General features: G+C 44.9%; 1 protein-coding gene across 6 annotated transcripts in view; it reads right to left on the bottom strand.

Moving 5' to 3' along the window:
* Rnf152 (ring finger protein 152) overlaps positions 1 to 22,452 on the bottom strand; it is an 84,029-nt gene that overhangs the window by 42,205 nt on the left and 19,372 nt on the right. The window lies entirely within an intron of this gene.

Below are 22,452 nucleotides of genomic sequence, written 5' to 3' on the forward strand. Positions count from 1 at the left end.
CACACACACACACACACACACACACACTCACACATAAAGTTAAAATTAAAAAGAATTTGAATAACATTAAAGAGAAAAAATAGAATCAGAGACAAAGCCCGGTGGTCTAGCCCTTGTTCATGTTGCCACGGGCTATGGTGTGAGACTCTAGCACAACAATAAAAATACATACATGCATGCATGCATAAGAATAAGACTTGACTTATAAAATAGCAGTAAAGACTCAACACACAGACAAACAGACAAACTGCTAAACAAACCTTTTCTACTTGCCAGGTCTGCTCTTGTGCATGACTTTGTCTTTGTTGCATAATACCAGAATACTTGGAACACTGGACTGTGTGTGTGTGTGCGTGCGTGTGTGTGTGTGTGTGTGTGTGTGTGTGTGTGTGTGTGTGTAATGCTGAGCAGTATAGTTACACCCAGAGCTGGAACAAGTGGTGGAAGTCCCCATTGGCCTGGTGATAAACTTGGAATCTTAATTATACAGCAACGGCTTTGAATCAATGGGAAATACAAATGCTTATTTAGTCCTGAGGTGAATTCTCAAAATAATCACCATAACTGTAATATAAACATTTATCTTTCTTAACACAGATAGAGCATCCCACCAAAAATAACATGATGTTTAACTTGTAATTTCTGTTCAAATAGGAGGGGTGGTCACATGTTTGGGATTGCCACCAAGGTCTCTCAAGGATGTCTCAAAGTTAACATGTCTGAAGCAGAATTCTTAGTTCTCTGCCTCCCCAAAACCTGCCCCTCTCATAGAACCCCTGTTCATCTAATGGCAGTCCTGTCCTTCCAATGGCTCAAGCTGACACTATCATGTTTCTTTTTTTCTTCTTTAACTTTTGTGGTACTTAGAACTAAGTCTAGGACTCCCTCCACACTAAGAAGGTACTCCGAAACTGATCCCCAACAACCTTCATTCTAATCAAAGAAGATTCTCCCTCTCATCTGCTCACCCACAGGCTTAACCTTAAATACATTTGACATCCTCCTTCTTTCTATGCCACTGACTAAGGCTTTCTTGTGAGTTACTATGCAAGCTGGGAATTTCGACAGCTGCCCAGCATGGATCTCTGTTCGCCTTCATGTATCACTCACCAGAGTACTGGTGTCATAACCCATGTCAGAGCTCCCCCAACCCTTCAGTGCCCACTCTTTTCATAAGAAATACATACCACAGTTCCTGTGATACACATCCATCTCCCCACACCTCCATATTTGCCTCCCACAGCTCCCCTTACTCCAGCCCTGCTAGTTAGCCTGCTAGCTCCAGAGCAGCCTTCACTCCCATGTACTCTGCCAGGCCTTGGTCCATGCCAACATGTCTTCCCTCATCATCTCCTTTAGTTCTATGCACCAAGGGCACTGTCTTATTGAGGATTCCCTTGAGCCCTGTAGTGGTTTTAATGAGCCACCATCGGCTCATATATTTGAATGCTTTGTCCCCAGTTAGTGGAACTGTTTGGGAAAAATTAGAAGGCGTGGCCTTGTTGGAGGAGTTATGTCACTAGAGGTGGGCTTTTAATTTTCAAAAGCCCAAGTCAGACCTAGTCTGTCTCTGCCTAAGACTTGTGGATCAGATGTGAGCTCTCAGCTATGTCTCTAGCACCATGCCTGACCACTGCCACATTCTCTGTGACAATGTACTAACCTTCTGAAGCTATAGTGAAGCTCCCAGTTAAATGCTTTTTCTACACATTGCCTTGGTCATGGTTTCTCCTCGCAGCAGTAGAACAGTGACTAACACAAGGCCATTTTAGTAATGGGGACATTGCCTAGCATCCCTTGTCCATTTTCTTTGTTTGCTATTCTAAAAATAAGTAACTAGACACACATCTGTTAAGCCCTATTCCATACCCTATTCCTGACTGCTGGACATCATCTCACTTGTCTTCCAGGATCTTACCCATCATTGACTACCAGCCCTCAAAGAGATACCACTGAGGAGGCATGTCACACAAGAGGGAGATATGGAACTGCCTACATGGTAGTCTCATGGATCTCTGCCACCAGGCTTTGATCACTTCCTTGGGGCGGGGCACAATTGAGATTTTCAAGAGCCATCAACACCTGGGGGCAGGGGTCATCTTATGGAATGCTACCTGGAAGGATGCTGTGCAAGACACTTAAACAAAATAATTATTACTATGACAGTTTCTTCCACCATAGCATAAGTGGCTATCCACAAGGGGTCAAACAGCCTCTTAATATTATCTCATTAAAGATACAGCCACCCTTTAGGAGAGTAAGGGGGTGTAAATCAAGATAATTAGAGGGGCACACATAAGTCCCAATTGTTCATATCAGAATCTAATGGGATCCCTGTTAACATAGGGAGTAATATTGGAAGCATCATGTGAGGTAAACCTCCACATACCAGTGTGAGGTTAGATGACAATATCGGGTAGTTCCTAGCATTTTTTACACCTCTCAATCATACAGACCCATCTGCTTTTATATGATTGAGGAGGTATACATGACAAAATGTGGTCACAGTTTTTGCTACAAGTATATTCATCCAGAGTTTGGAGGGCAATAATAGATGCCAAGTGTAATTATGTTGTGGGCAATAGTGACCATATCTATCCTCTTGGTGAATGAGTTCATTCTCAAACAGAAGCAAAGATCTGAGAAAAAGAAGTTCAAATTGGACCACTCAGTGAGTAGTACCAATGGGCATAGGTAGCAAATTTTCAAGATTAACTTGGAACTGATAAAGATAACCCTGATTTGGCCAATGTTTGGAATTACTAGTACAGGCTGGCAGAGCTCCCAAGGGATAGGAAGTCCAACGAAAGTGGCATGTGAGGGACCCTTGGATGAAGGCAGTGGTGGATGTGGTATGCTTGGAGGATCCTTTGGGGATTTGCAATTAGTAAGGGGAATGTTAAGTTCCATGCCTAGCATGGTGCCATAAGTGGAATTATCATGAAAGTCCTCCTAAATCACACCAAGGGTAAGCTGGGAATACCTCCAGTGGGGCTGGAGCAGAAGGACTAGTGAGGGAGGGACCTGGGACAGCAACACTAGAGGACAGCTTGGAGCCTGATGGCTGGAGGGCTGGAGCTTAGGCACCCTCATCCTCATCGCTCACATCAACCCGTTTGCCCAGAGGAAGCGGGGTGGGGTCAGTAATGGAAAGGTGAATATTAGCCTGATCCTGGCAGTGTTTGTTGTGGACAGCCACCACTTCCTGTAGGGAAGAATTCTTAAGATTGGCGATGGCTGCAAGGAGGATGGGGACAAAGAACAAGGGAGGGATAATCCCAGACTGTACTTCAGGCAAGGAAGAGAACACACATCCAGAGGTCAGGATCCCACATGTTCTCCCAGGACATCGGGAGGGGGGTGCAAATATAGCAGCATCCTCCCAAAATTGGCCCAAGTCAAGAGTCTTAACCTGGAGACCACGAGTAACCAGAAGAGTTTTCAGAGCCTTAATCTGGAATTCCTTGATGATAGAGGGGAGGGAACCCACGACGACGAGCACAACAGAAACAAACGATGAACAGATAAGACAAATATGACAGAAGAGGCAACAAAAGTCATGGTATACTAAGCAGGGGACTCCCTCAGGTGTAGCTCAAAGGCTTATGTCTGGATGGTGTACCCTGGAAGGGAGAGGCATTCAGGAGCCAATCCCTGGCACCACAACCTGGGAGACTAGCCCCTATGTCAGGTAGCAGGATGAGTCCAGACCAAAAGTGAAAATGAGCAGACAAAGACAAAGAAGACAGAAAAGATGGCCACCTCACACTTACCGCAGCACAATCACCCAAAGACAAAGAAGAAAAAAAGTGGCCACGGCACGCTTGCCGCACACTCACTGCACCCTCGCCTCATGCTTGCCTCACACTTGCCCGTGGCATGCTTATCTCACGCTCACTCTCGAAGCATGATACCAGAAGAACACCAAAGCCTGTGCAGGTATTAAAAATTTGGAGAAAGACCTTTTAGATGTCAAACTGAACATTCTTATGACTGCAATTTTTCACTTTTGTCCCTCTGGCAGATGGATCTCCATCCATCAACTGAGTTTGGGACCACCTTGCTTCTTGGTGAAGCCCTGGTAGGTTCTCTGGGAGCCAGGACCATTCTCAACATTTCGCAGAAGCTACTAAATCTGATGCCTCTCTATCCAGTCAGGGAGTCCTGGAGGAACATCAGCTCTTATGCTCCCTGTCTTTAAAGAGGCATGTTCCTCTCTCCTGCCCTCCTGTGGGTTTTACCCAGTCAGTAATACCGTAGTGATAAGACCTACAAGTCAGAGCCACCTGGAGTCAAATGGCAAGCCTTCCTGTGACAAGACATCCTGACTTGGCCAAGTGTCTGATTCCCTCTGCCTTCAAGCCTTCTTCCTGAAAACAGACAAAACACCACCTTACATAGTTCCTGGGTAATCAGGTAAGAAAGATCAGCAAAAACCACTTTCACCACACTGTCATCGCCAAGCACACAACAGCTATGCCCACTTATACCACATCATCATCACCAGGCACAGAGCAACTATGTGGCTGGGTGCTGTCTTTATTCCTATCCCCATCATTTTTCTTTCAATGGTTTTAAGTGAAATTGGTGAAGGAAAAAAAATTCTCCAAGCGCCTTCAACAAAATTACTCCACATCCTTAAAATATTTCTCCTGCAGGTCTTAAGTTACAAATTACTCAAATGGCTGTTATGATTTCACCAAATCAGTGGCCAGTTCTATGCACCAGTAAAATTCAAGCTACTAAAAGGCATAACCAAGCTAGAAACAATAGATTGAAGCATTGAAGGAAATTGTTATGAGAGAATCTTGGGAAAAGAAGGTTCTACTCTGCACCATTTTCTATGCGAAATACACATATTCACACCAGGACTGGTAAATAGTACCTAGAAACAGGGATGTTAAAAGTATAGCATGCAACCTTCCCAGCTGGCCCAAGCTGCTTCTTCCTGCTCATGCTGAGAAAGATTTACCCAGAAGGCCCCAGCACTCATACCCAAGTGTCCTAGCCAAGCTCCTAAGCTGTCCTGTCCAAAGTAAGGGGGCACAGAGAAACAGGATCATTACACAGTGCCTTTATAGCAGCCGTGGGAGGGCCTTCTTGCCTGCCTATTTTACAGATAAATAAACCACCAGAGTCCCTGAGACACCGAGGTTCACAGACAAGCTTTAAACTGAGACAATATAAATCAAAGAGAACTCCCAGATCCACTTAGTGTCACCTTTATGAAATCAAGCCTAGAAGTTTCAGTCTAAACCCAAATAGTTAAATGACCATTAAGAAGTCAAATGACGCCAGAGCAGGTGTCCCAATTTGTCCCCTACCTCAGAATCAGATACAACCAGGATCTGCGTCTGTTCTTGAGCATGAAGATATGAGCTCCTTCTATAGGCCATCATCCTTCCAGTCCTTCCACATGACACAAAACCCCCACTGAAACTCCCACGCTCAGGAGCTGGGTGACTAGCACGCTGTACCCCTGGCTAGAATTCACCGTAGCTTCTAAACTGATCACTGAGAGAGGAGTCCGAGTTCTCCAGAGGGCTTTCCCCCAACCTCAAAGACCATCCCGAATGTCAGCCTCCAAGAGAACTGCTCTGACCTCCTCAGCAGCCCCTCTGCAGTGGGCCAGACTTAGTAGAGGCATCTCAATCCAGATCTCTGGCACTTGCTTCTGCTTCACCTGAGTCGCTCTGATAGAACTACGTGGGTTGCAGGTTGGATGTCAGGACACTCTGTCTGCCTGTCTGTGTACATTTGTGTGAGAAAGTGTGTGTTCCTCTGTGTGTGTGTGAGAGAGAGAGAGTATGTGCTGAGCTGCACATATCCGTGCAGGCCAGAAGACAGCATGGTCTGTCATCCCTCAGGTGTCATCCACCTTGTTTTTTGAAAAAGTCTCTTGTAAGCCTGGGACTTTCAAAATAGGCTAGGCTGGCTGGCCAGGGAGCTGCACCCAGAGCAAGCGAACAAGTATGCTCAACCATTGCCCATAGTTCTTTTTTTTTTTTAACTTAGGTGCTGGGATGGAACTCAGGTCCTCGTCCATACAAAACAGGTACTTTATGAACTGAGATATTGCCCCAAGCTAGACATCCACTGTTACAGTAAGGTACACACCTGCTACTCCCTTCCCAGGTGCTAAGGACGATGAATCACTTCACATAAAAAAATTATTAAATAGCATTGGCTTCAAATTCCCAGATGCAATCTGCTCACTGCCTAGTTGAAAAGCCTTTAACTGTGGTCTCCTGGTTCTTCCTAACCTAACCACCCAACCTGCAGCTCCAGATGAAGACAAAGCACTACTCACTAAAGTAGTAATATCTAGACAGCATTGTGTAGCCTATAAACTTAGAAGATACAAGGTCCCATTTAACCATGGTGAGAACTGTAGAACACATCCATTCTTACTGTTGCTGTGACACACTCCAATAAACTTCAAAGCTTAAAACAACACAAATTACCTTACAGGTCTGGAGGCCAAGAATAGGCAACTTGCCCCAGTCCCTTCAAGACTCGGGAGTATTTGACCATTGTTCCTCTTTTAGCCTCTAATAGCTTCCCGACTGGGTGTTCAAAGCTCCTTTCTCATGGCTCTCATCTCTTGCCTCTAGTCATTCCATCTCCCACTATGAGCTCTGACTATCCCTCTTAGGAAGATTCTTGCAACTGCATTGGGCTTACCCAATACCCGGGACAAACTCGTCATTTCTAGCAACCTAGCTTAACCACTTTGGAGAAGTCTGTGTGCCTTGTAACCTGCTGGATGAATGTAAGGGCATCTTTAGGGTTGCTGTGCAGTCTGCTAAAGGTAGGTCTTGTCTCTGCTCACACTGTACCCTCCTATCTCGCTCAAAGGCCTTGTGCTGGTTATTCTGATGCATTACAGACTTACCTGGGAAGAAAGTCTCAGGGGATTTCATAGACCAGGTTGGCCCAGCCTTTGAGAAATTTTTCTTGTGTTAATTGTGGCAGGAAGGCCCACCCTAAACTGAGTGGCACCATTGACTAGGATTTAGTGCTGAAATGGGTAAGACTGGAGAAAATGAGCCAGGAGGTAGACATGCATTCACTTCTCTCCACGTCCAAAATGAAGGACTGAAATGTAGAACAGAAAGCCAAATAAACTCTTCTCCCCTGAAAGTTGCTTTTGTCCGGGTATTTTATCTCAGCAACAGGACAGGAAGCTAGGATACTGCCTCTCAACTGAAGACAGTCATACTCAAAGCCACATGGCATATACACCTGACCTTCATCTCATAACTGCACTTGATGACTGCCATTCAAATGGCCATCCTATGGTAAAGTGATGTTTTTTTTTCCAGGCTTTTATGATCCTGTTAACAAGAAGTGTTCTCACTCTGATTCAATTATCATCTTTGCCATTGCATACTCAAGGTAAACTAGGTTCTGTACAACTCCCTTCCCCAGCCAGATCCTTTGGTCCAACAGAACCAACAAGCCCCATTGGGGCAGCACGCTATTATACACACTACATCAAAGCCACTTGATTGGTCATCTGGAGAAAGTCCCTGAGGAAGGTGGGAAGCTCTAAGATTTGAGAGAGGCATACACATTCACAGCAAAAGACTCAAGGAGAAGATTCTCATGGGTCACATCCACTTCCTCTGTGTTGAACACAATCACTTCAGAATCATGGGAAACCATGGTGTTAGTGACTTCCCGTGGCTCATTTTTCTCTTCCTTACAACTAAGAGAATCACGGAGGGCTGGGGTAGCACCTGACAGTACCATTCTCAACTCCACCCCTCCCTTTACTCCTGCATCAGAATCCAGTGCTGAATCGGAGCCACTTTAATGATGGAAGAAAAGTAAGCAAAGCCAAGCAAATCTCACTGCCAAGCCTTTGTCTGTGTCCAATCTGATGTGAAATAGCCGGGGATCAATGCTGCATTGGAATGCAACTGGCATCAGAGCAGCGAGCTATGTGACCTCCCCAGACTGCAGAGAGCCCACTGGCTCTGTCTGGGATGCTGGAAAACAGCATCAAAAAGTCAAAAAGGGAGAACTCAAGTCAGAGGGCACGTTAAGAGAGCTAACGGTGATGGGAGAAGTGGGGCGCTCTTAGGAAGAACTGCCTAGCTTGTGGGCCTGAACCACGCTAGCTAGCTCCTGAACTTGAGCCAACCACCCTTTAGGATTATAGCCTGAAGGTGCAATGACGCTCCCAGACACCCTTTCCTCCTAACCCCTCCCCAAGCCATGGCTGGTCTTTGGCACAAAGCCAGTTCATGAGTACATCTTGCCCCAGCCTCTTCCTGTTTTCTCTGTTCACTGTTCTCCCTAAGAAAACATCATGTTTTTCACCACCATGAAGTCCTGTCCACAGGACATGCAGTAATGGGCTGAACCCCTTGAAACCATGAGCTAAAAGTCTTTCCCCCGCTTTAAGCTGTTTCTTGGTTTACAGGGACAAAAAAAAAAAAAAAAAAAAAAAAAAAAAAAAAAAAAAAAAAATGCTTCCACAGGTAGCTACTTCTTCCAGTTGGAAACAGGGATCTTTAGCCTGACTGGATGTTCTTTCTCTTCCTGGTTTCGTGGCCTTGCACAGACTGCAGAGCCACCTTGGTACCCATGAGGACCTGAAGAGCTAGCCACAGCACATACAAAGTAAATTCAGAGAGCTGTCAAATCCTCCTATGACAAATGTGCCCACTTAAGTGGAAGAACCCAGGGTGAAGTGACAGGAAAATTGAGAACATGCCATAAAAGCCATCTTCAAATACCCATAATTATCACAAGAGCATTATTTACAAACACCCCCATGCCTGACCCTCCCTCTCTAATCATCCTCTTTCAGAAGCACAGCATTTGCTCAGGACAATGCTTGCAATTAATTAAGTAATAAAACAAGGGGAAACAGGCATTTTTCATAGCCCTGGGTGAATGAAAACAGATACAGGCAGCAAAGAGAGGAAACCTTCTCTGCTACCTCCATGTGTGCACAGCTACAGACCCATGTATCATGCCCCAGCTTTCATACCCTGCCATGATTACCCCCAACACTGTAAAAGGAACATAGCATAGAGACTGTTTCATCTTTCAGCTTTTAAAACTAAGACCTCAAACCAGGCTTGATGGGATTCACTTTTAATATCACCATCAGTGGGCAGCCTTAGCGACAGTGAAATTCAAGGGCAGTCGGAGGCATAAGAGACTTTGTCTCAAAAAATAAACTAAAACTAAGATTATGACGGTTTCCTACACTTTCACTGTTGAGTTGACACAAGCTAGAATCTCCTGGGAAGAGATTCTTCCTTCAGTGAGGTATTCTCTCTATTGGACTGGCTGCAGACCTGACTGTGGGGAACTGTCCAAGGTTAACTGTTGTGGGTGGTATTGCACAGGCTGGGGGTTGGGGGAGGTTTGGGGGAATCCCTGAACTCTATAAAAGTGGAGCACTCAAGTGAGCACAAGCAAACAAGTGAGCATGTATTTCTCTGTGCTCTGCCTTGGCTGTAGGTGTGACTTGACCAATGTTTTAAGTGCCTACCCCTGTGACTCCCTTGTCATGATGACCTATAACTTGGGATTGTGAGCTGAAATAAACTCTTTAAACCTTAAGCATTTTTGTTCAGGGTGTTTTATCAAACTAACAGAAATGAAACTAGATCCATAAGTTATGGGCATAAGGTGACATAGCCAAGGTCACCTGCTCTAGCTGGGATTTTCGGTGCTGCCTCCTCAAAAGTTTGACTCCTGGATCCACATGACTTTATTTTCATGGTGAAACTAAAACAACTTTTATATTAGAAGCTGTCAAATTTGTCTAAACCTTTAGGGCCTCTGAACATTCTGGCTTGAATCCTGGAAAATAAAGCAAATTTCCAATAGCCACACATACCAAAAATAAATAAATAAATAAGTGGCGTTTTACTATAAAGCTATAAGCAGTGACAGTAGCAGGATGGAGAACACTCCCCACAGCCCAGTGTTGCTGCAACGCTTCCTCTGAAATGACTTTGAAATGGCCAACCCTTCTACTTCATGGTCCTCTCGGGGTCAATAGAGGCAGAAAACTAGCAAAGAATCTCATACTGCAGCTCCATGTCCTCCACAGTTTGGCCAATCATTCCAAGCATGACTGTTGCCCTGTTCACTCTGCTTTCAGGTGGCAGCCTGTTAAAGATCCTTCCTGATCAATAGTTATTTAAAGTGGTTGTCATGGAAGTGTCTAAACATTGGCTTAAAAAGTGTTTCCCAAGACACACATTTACGCTGTATTGGTGATTGAGCATACATTGAAACAAAAGTAGCAGAAAGCACATTACCCCACATTGTGGGAGTGGGTGAAGTTCACCTTGATTTGGGGTCTGTGTCATTGTGACGTCTATTAAAATGAACAGAGCCAGTTAACTCTCAAAGCCAGGGGTTAGAAAGACTTGAACTGATCCAGCCTGAAACATAACCATGATTCCCTCTTCAAGCCTCAACCACCACTTCCAAGAGAAGCCTCTACCCTAACAGAGGTATCTATGCAGTTCTGGAACACTGTGATTCCATCTGGGGCCCACCCACATACAGAGCAGCTGTGACCTCCTACCCATGCCTCATGGACACAGGAGGCCTTTGTTGGCACTTTAGCTCTCTATATCTGATGCTGACTAGAATTTTGTCAGCCCCTCTGCTCCCAAGTCACCCAGACCTGTCTCCTTTGTATTGATGCACACTAAGATGTGGACTCTGTCCTGAGATCTAGCCTCCTTAGGAAATATTCTTCCATGCCATCTCCCTAGGCTTCTCATAGCAACGCATGCCTCTGAAGCTTGTTCATATTCCCATCTCCCGTAGGCTAATCTCTAGTTGGGCAAGCCTTCAGGACTCCTTCAAAGGCCTAGTTGCTCCCTGAGTCAAGACCACAATGGGCCCTCTCTTGCACTGGAGACTTGTTCTTAATTAGCCTCTCAGTCCCAGCCTAGATCTCTCAGTCCTGTGGGGATAGTTAGAATGGCTGCCCTCATGATCACCTCTACTGTTTCCATGAGACCTGCCAGAGGCTTGCATAGGCACCTTATTAAATGCCTTGCAGACATCATGACTCAGCAAAATTCCCCCCCCCCCTTTTTTTTTCTACGGAGATGAGAGAACTGGGATCCATTTTAATAAGAAATATATGTTAAGTTTATTTGGCAAGACTAGAAAAAAAGCCAGTATGAACTGGGGTCTCCTGGGTTGTTCCCCCTGTGTGAATCACACCTGGAGAAACTCTACTTTCTTATGCACTGGGTGAAGTCAACTGTTGACTACAAGAGAGCAGAAGAGGCATTTTCTAACCCACAGGGGGCCCCCTGGGGAGTCTCACAGCACAATCCCATATTACAGACAAGTGTGGGCAGCTCCCTCAGGGACCTACCCGTCATGGTTACTGTTCAGTAGCAGACATGTGCTCGCTCTACCTCGCAGAATAGGACAGAGGAGGGATCTGTTCAAATTCCCACCTCAGTGCTTCTGATAAAACCAATTGTTTCAAACAAAACAGGAAGGGCTTCAGTGCTCCCCACTGGTCCCATCTGAGCTTCTTGGCTGCAAGCTCAGCTGGCTTCCATGAAATCAGCAATGGAGTATGAGAGGAGAGTTGAGCAAATGCAAACTCCAAGTTACCTCAAAATGCTTTAGGATTTTCATATGCCACACTCCCAGGGTGCCACAACATAGTTAATAACTAACAGCTCAGCTCAAAGCTTTGGGAAGAGTTGGGGCTCCATGCCATCCAGGCTGCCATGTGCTCTCTTGAGATCAAACCATGGGGAGAGATTGAGTCCTTCAAAAGATATACTAAAACTCTAAAGTCCCTAGAAACTCAGAATGTGGGCTCATCCTGAAGTAGGGTCACTAAAGGTATGATTAATTAAGATGAGATCATATAAAATAGGGTTAGCTCTTCATCCAGCTGGAGGGGTGCCCTTATCAATAGAAAGAACATAGCTGAGAGATAGTTACGTGATAATAGAGACAGCTAGCAGTGGAGTATATTCAGCCTGTGGAACATCAGGATTGTGAAACAATGTGGGAAGCCACGGAGCCAAGGAGGGTTTCTTCTCTGTGGGCTTGGAAAGGATTATGGCCTTGAACTTCCAGCTTCTAGTACATGAGATCCTGAGTTTTCGCTCACTTATGGTATATGATTGGTAGATGCCTAGGACATTAAATGTAACTGAGGAATCATGCAAACGTCCCAGTTTGGAAACAGCATCAAACAGCAAAAAAGTAAATGGATAGTATGCCCAGGAGAATCTTCCTAACAGTTTCTCATGCTTACAGAAAAGTCAAGGCTCTCTGTCCCTCCAAAAACTTTCCAGAGGAAGCTGCATCTTCTAAATCAGTCAGGCAATACAGCAGCAGTAGGAACTGATATGTCTTTCTCCCTCTGTATGCATAGCATCCTTCCTTCTGACTCTTGTTTTTTCTCTCTGCCACCACTTATGGCCTCATCTCTATGTTATGTATTTACAATCCCAGGACTCTCAGGTGTGGGAGTTCAAAAGCCATACAGACCCTGGAAAAGAAAGAATGGAGGAAAAGGAAAGGGATGTGGGGAGAAGAGGGGAGGGGGATAAGTGGGAGACGAAAGGAGGGAGAGTGGAAGAGAGAGAAGAGGAGGTTAGTTGTTGGTAGAAATCTTGGCTTTTTCAGTTACCCGATACCCTTGCTGTAGATACCATGCATGGATGCTCCTACAGATTTTTTATCTTAAATATTTGGGAGTGCTGAGAATTGACCTCTGAAAGCCAAGGATAACATAAATCCTTCCTGAAGCAAGATTTTGCGGGTAGGGAGCCAGGGGCCACTGGCTGCCCTGAGCAGAGAAGGACTGCAAGGGCTGGAGAGGCTGGAAAAAATAAAGGGCTTAGTGAGAGAAGCTTCTCTTTCATATGAATGGTGATGCATGCCTACTCAGGTGCTAAGAATAAGAGAGGCATGAGGGCTCTGACTTGATCAGGACATTTATACAGCTCCCATCTAAGACTCAGGAATCACACTGGAAGAGGAGGCAGAAAGGATGGGAGAGCCAGAGATGAAGGGAAAGGAAATGTCATGACCTCACAGAGCTGAGGCTGCCTGCGATAGGCCTACAGCAAATTGGACCTATCAATGGATCAAGGAAGAGCCCACAGGGCCCTAGGAAGAGTCCATGAGGCCCTATTCTCTGATAAATTGATGTGATACTGATGGAGGGGCAGTCATTGTTTTCAGATGTCTACCCACTGAAGAACTCATCAGGTGCCAGTGGATAGCTCCAAACCCATGTCATACCATGATCATGCCAACTCTTCAGCATCTTGGACTCGGATAGGGTGTCTGGTGGTGCAATCCAAATGTGGAAGTTAAGACCCACAAAGCTGTCCCCACTGTAGATGCTGGTTAAAGGTTTCAGCGCCCCGCCCCCACCCCCACTTCTGACTGAAGGATCATAGAACTCTCTTTACTATTTCAGTAATTTTCTTGACAGTGGCTCACAGAGCTCAAGGAAGCACTATTACTACTGTATTATTATAAAGGATCAATACGGAGTAGTCAAATGGAGGAAACACAAGACCAGGCATGTAAGTGAGGGGCACCTAGTACCTTATCCACTCTGGGCATTCCCCCTCAACAACTGTGACACATTCACCAACTGGAAACTCTTCAATGAGCCCAACTGTGACATTCAGGGAAATTGCTTTTATGGGGTGAATGAATAAACATTGGTAACTGACCCAATTTTCAGACGTTCTCCTTTTCCCATGAAGTCCAGAATGAATAGCTGAGACTTCCTAAGTTTATACAGCATGGTAATTCCTCTGATGATCCACTCTATCCTAAGGCCACTTGAAAGTCCACCAAAGGCAACCTCGCTGGCTAAAAGCTCAGGTGAATAGAGAGGAGTGATAAAAGGCTCTTTTCTCACCCTATACCTCTCAGAGACTGGGGATACCTTTATCAATCAATGTTGGATCCCCAAAACCCATATGACCACAGCCCTAGGAAGGTAGAGACAGCCAGAACTCTGGGGCTCATGGCTAGCTGGCTTAATCTGTGTGGTGAGTCACAGGCCTATAAAATACACTGTCTCAAAAACAAGGTTGGTGGTACATGAAGAATGAGCCCTGAGGTTGACCCCTGGGTTCTACATGCATCCACATGCATGCTCACCCATGCACACACTCATACATTCTCTCCCTCCCTCCTTCCCTTCTCCCATAAATTGATCAGAAAATCACAAAGATTTAGAAATTCTGTGACAGGAATTGGAAGACTAAGACCAGATATACATGTCTTGTCTCAATCTCATCATCCCCTTAGCTCTACAGCTAAGTTTCCAGCACATATACCCCATGGCAACCATTAACCAAAATGGGAAACTACAACCATTGTGTCAGCTTGAAAATATTAAACACCACTGGAAAAAATGTTAAGGTTTCTTTTTCAGATTTAAATGTCTACTTATTTCAAAATGAATTAGTCCTGCTCCAGGTTTTGTAATGTTTAATTCATTAATGATAATTCCAGCTCGAGAATTGGAAGAAAATGGCTTCGAGGATAAAATTAAATGCAAAATTCTAAGCAGTGATTCATGGCTGTTCTATCTAAATTACTAATCCGCGTGACAACCCTGGTTGGCAGGGAAAAAAAGCTACTCACCCCCAGCTCCATTGCCTCTATATACTTTGTTCGATTGCTTTGCAAACAGCCTAAGTTCTCCATAATCCCCTGCCAGCAGCTCCCATTCCCTTGTGGAATTTAGTGCTTAGCCTTTATAGCTAGAAAGACATTCCCTATGGGTTAACTCACTTGTCCTTCAAAAAAGTTTTTCTAAACAGTATAGTTTAGTCATAGCACCTAGTGGAGTTTTAAGATCAAGGTAAAATTGCCATGTTATCTGTCCCAATCTCTAAAAGACCCACATAAAGCCTTCCTAAAACTCTAGGAAAATGTCACTTGCCTCTTAATTGGCAAGGAAGGCAGGCCCAACTGGGGTTCAATTACATATCCCTCCATTTGATCAAGGGGCACTACCATAGTCATGTTTCCCTATGTGATACTTCTGAAATGTCACCAAGCCGCCTAACACTTCCCAGTTCTGTTCTTATGCCACTACCAGTGTACACAGCCTAGGCAGAAGCAGAACAGCAGTAAGAGTGACCACAGGTTTTCTCCTCCCCAGAGCGCAGGGACCCACCACCCAGAAAGTTCTGCCCAAATCCCCATGAAAGCCATGCATACCACGTTCCTGTCTGCAAGCTCTTCCCAACTCCAGCCATTCTGTCTACTGCTGCAGGAGGAGCCCGACAGCCTTCATGGAGCATTCATCCCTGGGGCTTTACATACCAGGCTTCTTTAATAACAAATATCTGTCTATGGCACAGAGCAAGCAAGTGCAAAGCCAGGATTCATGTCCACACTTGTACCCACTTCCCTGTGCTCTCACCCCCTGATGCCTCATCATGCTCTTTAACTGGCTCCCTGCTACCAACCTATGGCCCTCTCCTCCATCTATCTCACCCTACCCAAGCTTTCCCAGCATGCTTGCCCATGCTGGCCCATGGACCCCGTTTACAGATCCACAAGGACTCCCTCAGATACTCCATCTCCTACTGTGCTCCTACAGTGCCCAACCCATCCCTTATTCACTGTTCACCATTTTCTGATGTCATAAGGGACCCTGAGCATGGCCATCCCCAAAGCAGTCGCTCTGACTTTTCTACCATCTGCCTTCTGTCCCACCTGCTGCTTTGCAGTGCCAGGCTGAGATGGTCCATTCCTTGCCACTAAGAATGTACAATGGCAAATCAGGGACCCTTGAAACAAGAGCAAAACTGCAATGCACATTTAGCAGCATGTCCTAAAATGATAAGCCCCTGTAAGTAGCTGTGGGAGATGGAAAAGAGCTTATAAAGACATGAAGACTTTCAAAGGGCTCTGTCAAAACATCAAATACGACAGCCATATGAGAAGTATTTAGACCTCAAGGAATGCTGAGTTGGGCAAGTCTCTCCAGGATGGTTTATTTATTTAGAACGTTAACCATCTCATCACCGTCACCGTGGTCTATGTATGCAATGCAGATGTGTGAAGGCCAGAGGACAGCTCTGTGGATTCAATTCTCTCCTTCACCTTTACATGGTTTTGCTCAAGACTGAACCCGAGCTACTTTGTGGCAAGCTCTGAGCTATCTTATCCTGTGTGGCATTTAAAATGGACAGTTTTCAGTGTGGAGATCAGGAGTCCATACCAGACAAAGCAAATAGGTGACAAAGGCATTTTCAACTTGGTTTTATTGTTGCTCCGTAGGATGAGAAGGGAAGATGGAGTAAAAAGACATTTGAAAGGAATCCAGCAGACTGGAGAGAGGGCTTAGGGTTACCACCACCTGCTACTCCTGTAGAAGTCCCAGGCTCAGTTGCCAGCACCCACGTGTAATAGCTCACAAAGGCTGGAACTCCAAATCCAAGGATCCGATCCTCTCTTCTAGCTCCTATGGGCACCTACACACATATGCTCACATATACACATACCCACATACATACACATATACTCACACATACGTGCATAAAGATAAAAATAAAATAAACCTAAGAATTTTGAAGGAATTCAAGATATTTTTCACTTATAACTGGTGTATGTCCACCCCCTGTGCAACTATCAGTCACGGGTGAGCTGCATATAAAGCAGACTCGATCCCCCATGGGGCTCAGATTGCCAACTGCAGGCATCATTCTGACTTGAACTTGGCACCAAACAAGTCCAGATAGATTCAGCAATGCACTAGGAGAGGCAAGGATGGCACTGAAGCTCAGAGTTATCATTAAAAATGTAAAATGTTGCTCCTAGATCACCAACTGACCACATGTATCCTGTGGATGTGAATTCTGAGAAACTCCACTGGGGAATAAATAAAGACACACATTTCAAACTATAGGTCAACTCCACTATGATGCCAATTTAACCTTATCCTAGTATGCTACTAAAGGATCAGTTTTGTTCACCCTTTTAGGACTTATCCTGTCCTAAAACAATTTGACACAGTACATTCCAAGGTGGCAGACAGCAAGGTTGGCACACAAGGGAGAAACCCTTCTTCTTCTTCCTCTTCTTCCTCTTCTTCCTCTTCTTCTTCTTCTTCTTCTTCTTCTTCTTCTTCTTCTTCTTCTTCTTCTTCTTCTTCTTCTTCTTCTTCTTCTTCTTCTTCTCCTCCTCTTCCTCCTCCTCATCCTTTTCCTCCTCCTCCTTCTTCTTCCAGGAGAAGCTACTTTTTCAGCCTTCGTCAACACTTCTTCTTTCCTCCTGGTTTAGTTAAATATTCAAGAGCAACTTCACTTGTTTAGTACTAGCTCAGAGAACAAGACACATTAGTTAGGTCTGGCCCAGTTGCCTCTCAGCTGACCCTACTGGGACTCATTACACTGGGCTTCTAGGCAGCCCACCAGGGCTACTACATCTAGCAGACACAGGTTTGAGAAGGAACTGTGAAGTCCTAAGTAAAGAAAAGTTCTATAAGCACAGCAAACATGTTGAAGAGGCCAATGCACAGGAAAGCTAGCGACAGCAACAGGGTGGCAAAGGCAACTTCATGAAGAGGCCCACAGTAGCCACACACTTCACAGGTACTAGCAGTGCACTGGTTACACCTGAGCTCTCAGGAGCCCCACTCCAGTGGGGTCTTGAACTGAGGGTGCCTTGGAGGAATGCAAGTTTTTTTCATAGATAATTGAGGTTTAGGAAAAGATGCAACACTCTGGCATCTTACAGGTGATCTTAGGTATTCTCCAAACTTTCTAACTTTCTTTTTCAGTATGATGAGCTGAAGTCAAACCCATTTTTTACCATAACTTGTGCATACAGATGATCTATGTATGTATACAGATATTGCATGTATGTGTGCATGTGTGCTATATGGTAAGTGTGCTGTGTGTGTTGAGGTATGTATTTGCATGTGAGGCCACGAGTTGATATTCAGCATCCTACTCCCTGCTCACCACTTTTTTCTTTCTTGAGACACAATCCTCTCCCTGAACCTGGACTTCATCAATGGGCTAGACTGATTGGCCAGTGAGTCTCTAAGCCCCTCCATTCTCTGCTTCCCGAGCACTAGGATTACATGTGCATGCTCCACAGCCAGGTTTTTAAGTGGATGCTGGGTATTCCAGTACAGGTCCTCATGCATGCATAGCAAGCACTTTACTACTGAGTCACATTCCTATCTCAGTGACCACAAATCCTAAGTAGTCACATAGCAATTAGGTAGAGCCCAAAGCCGTCAGGAGCCACCTTCTAGCCATACTTGTAAAGAACCTGAGTGTTACTGGTCTCCAATAACGATCCATTTTGGGGGATTACAAAAAAAACCTCCTACCTCTGAACAAACATGACCCAGGGACACCATCTCCTCTCTTGTCCAGACACTGTCACTGGGAGTAACTAAATGTGGAATCCCTAGGACTCAAGAGTCTGACTTTCCAGTAATGTATACAGTAATCTACATTATTCTACTTTATGCTCATATCTTCAATGGAAGGTATGGAAGCTTAGCATCAAGAATTTTCAGGTGCATACACTTGTTCATGCACATGCACCCATACGTGCACACATTCCCCTCCACATCAGAAAGCATTGTTCTCAGGAGCTCAGACAAGCCACAGAAGCACCAAATACCTTTGTTTGCATGCATTCATTGACTCAGCACAAGAGCCTGAAGACAAAGAGTTCACAGGTTAGCAGGCTTTGGACAGGATACCATAAGAAAATAGGGCAACTAGAATTGACTAAAAGTGCTCATATTTTCTTTTTGTTTTAATGTTATTGTTATTCATGGGTATGTTTGTGCATTCATACACATGCGCATGTGTGTGTGTGTGTGTGTGTGTGTGTGTGCATGGCTGTTTGTTGCATGTTTACCACATGTACACAGCATCTGCAAAGACCAGAGGAGAGCATTGGATCTCCTGGTTCCAGCCATTTGTGAGTTGCCATCCAGGTTCTGGGAGCCAAATTCTGCCCTCTGTGAGGGCAGCAGTGCTCTGAGCACTAAGCCATCTCTCAAGTCCCACTTATGTTCATTCACTGAGCTCAATCCACATGGAGGAAAAGTTGAATAAGTCCACCATGTCACTACCACAGATCTTATGATGTGTAAGAAGGTATTCCATGTCTTCCAAACATCACTGTCTTGGAAAGAAACCATTTGAAAGTATAGAAATGTTATTTGCTGCATCTACATTTGTCATCAATATTCTGCTCTCGTGGCGATGAAGGTATTGATGTGGGTGTGTGGAGTGGATAGTTCAGTGGCCAGATTCTGCTATGGCTGTGATGTGGTCCTCACTTGAAAGGAGAGCAAGTTTATTGCCCATGGCTTCCCAAGATAGATGATTAGTGTTGTCAGTATACACAGGCACAGTGTGAGACATTCCATATCTTATCTCCCACATTTTCTTATTTATTTCCTTAATTTATTCATTTATTCATTAAAGTCTAAGCTCAGGCTTGCTCAAGTTTTCTTCAAACCAAGAAAAAAAGATAGGGAGTGGGAAACCAAACCTGTCTCCTCACTCCCCAGATGTCTTTACCTTATGAAAAAACTTCAAATCCCTTTAATTCCATGAAACCCATCCTAGCCCACACTCTCCCCTCTTTAGGTTTTGCTGCAAGCCATGTTCTTCCTCACTTTGTGTGAAGATATGAATATGAGGATCTCTTTTAAAGTTAACCAAGAAAGAGATGGAGTCCATGCCCTATTTTCTTATCACAGGTTATACACCTCACTTCAAGCTCAACAAAAATGGATCTGACTGTGGCCCAGAGGGACAGAACAGGGACACCGGGTGTCCTTGTTCCCTTCTGAGTCTCCTCTGTCTTTTCATGCCACACCCCTGCCCTTAACCAAGTCACAGTTTGCACATAGTATAGCCCACCTGTAGAATTATGACAACGTCACAGAAGTGAGGGTTACCGTTCACATGGGAATCATGAACAGAAAACTAAAAAGAAACTGAGCTGGGAATTGGTGCTTGCCATTTATCCATCTATCATAATTATCGTTATACTTCTCTGGCCCTGCTCCCACATCCTACCTTGGACTATCACTCTGAGAACTAAATCACACAGCCCAGGCACCTTGAAAATGCTCCACACCTCCACTATCAGTGCTAGCCTCACCTTGGGCTTCCAGGTAGGCTCTGCCAGCCTCATCAAGGCTGAGTAGCTTGCCAGGCCCACGGGGTTGATAAGAGGCAGAGAAGGCACTCAACCCATCAAGACCATAATCCATGTTATCTGTTCTACAACACAATGAATAAGAATTGTGTGTATATGTATGTACAAGTAGAGGTCAGAGGTCAGCCTCAGGTGCTCCCTGACTATTTTTTTGAGACAGGGTCTCTCATCGGGAGCTTGAGTATTTATTCAGCCTGGGAGACTAGTGAGGTGCCCTGGTCCACCTGCCTCTACCTCCTCAATGCTGAGATTACTGGTGCATGCCACCATGGATTCATCTGGATTCTGGAGATCAAACTGAAGTCATGATAAAAGCTCAAGGTGCCAGCCACCAGCCTGCAAAGCAAAGATCTGGCTGGTGACCTATGATGCTGACCCATCAGATGGTCAGGCTGGATTCCTGAACCATTAACAGAATGTCTTGTTCTCTGAGAAACAATTCAAAGTTCACCTCAGGCCTGCAGGGTATTTATTTGATCTACCGAGTTAGCCCTTCCTGTCTCAGGCTTTCTCAACAATTGTAAATGGTAACTATGTGTTTAGGAAGTACAGACAGCCTAACTTCTTGACATGTTCTCAGCAAGAGTTAGCCTTTTTGTAAAGGAGATCACAGAAAGGGTTCTGAGTCTGGAAGGAAAACTGATGGCTGAAGTCACACCTTGGTCAATGCAGACTCTCCAGAGACCGACAATATTTGAACAAAACTCAATATCAGAGCAAAGGAGCTCAGTGATGTCTAATAAAAAGATAAAAATAGAGCCGGGCAGTGGTGGTGCACGCCTTTAATCCCAGCATTTGGGAGGCAGAGGCGGGCGGATTTCTGAGTTTGAGGCCAGCCTGGTCTATAGAGTGAGTTCCAGGACAGCCAGGGCTACACAGAGAAACCCTGTCTCAAAAAAAAACAAAAACAAAAACAAACAAAAATAAAACCAAAAAAACAAAAAAAAAAAAACAAAACAAACAAACAAAAAAAGATAAAAAGAGAACTCTGAGTTAAGCCTGACCAATCCAAATTTCAATCTATCAAACATTCCTGAAACCCTGTCCCCCTTCGTATCTCACAAATATGTAATTGAGCGTGCTTCCTTTCCGGCTCGCCCTGCATCCAGAAGGTTTTTGCTACTCCACCGAAGCGGACTTCCCTGTAAATAACCTCATCACTGGTGCTTCCACAATTATGTTGTTGATGTAATTACTGCCATCATGACTCCAGCAGCTATTTGTTGCGCTATAATTTCCAGATGAATTTCTGGTGTAGAAACAAAATAGCCACAGCAAGATAATTAATTACAACTCTATTATTACTAGATCAAGGACTGGCTGGAATAAAAATCGTCAGATTTCAGAGGATTCCATTTTTAATGCATCCCTGTAGTAAAGATTACTTTCATTGTTTTTCAGAGCGTTTCATTTCATTGGCTCTTCTCAACAGCTACTATAACTTTGTATGCATATGTGAATATGCGTGTGTGTGCACATATGTGTGCACATAGAGAGGCCAGAGATCAGCATGGATATCTTCCTCTATACTCTACTCACTGAACGTGGCGCTCACCGACAACTGGCTACCTGCACAACAGGCACCCAGGACCCACTGGTCTTTTCCTCCCTGGTGCTAGGATTACAGGTGTGTGCACCACACCCAACATTTTAGGTTGCTGGATGCTGGGTTCCACACTCAAATCCTCATGTTTGCACAGCAACTTTCTTAACCCCACTACTACAAACACTGCATCGTCATAATAACAGATAACCCATTGGTGCTGCTCCTGATGTGATTCAGAACTTCCTTCCAGCCTTGGTTTTCTCACTTTCTAGAACAATCAGAGCAATTGCTGTGCCTTCTACCTGCTCCTCTCACTAGATGTGGTTAACAGAGACCTTTGACTGGTCAAAGTCCAGAGAATAAATGAGTGTGGAGTGCCTAGCCCTAAACGGTCTGTACACACTCCTCCTTACGAGGCTCAGGGATCCTCACAAAAGAGGGGACAGAAAGATTGTAAGAGCCAGAGGTGGTTGGTAACACCAAGGAAATACATGCAACAGGGCGGTTGACTAAAATCCATGCAAGCTCAAGCCAGACAAAATCCCAGTACGGGGGTGTGGAGATGGGAGGCAGGCAGGGAATTCCATTACTGCCTGAGGAGTTATCAGCATCTGATAACCTCTGAAACAACTGGGAAAGTCAGTTTCCTTCCCTTCCCTTCCCTTCCCTTCCCTTCCCTTCCCTTCCCTTCC

Source organism: Mastomys coucha, unplaced genomic scaffold, assembly GCF_008632895.1.
Source record: "Mastomys coucha isolate ucsf_1 unplaced genomic scaffold, UCSF_Mcou_1 pScaffold1, whole genome shotgun sequence".
NCBI lineage: Eukaryota > Metazoa > Chordata > Mammalia > Rodentia > Muridae > Mastomys > Mastomys coucha.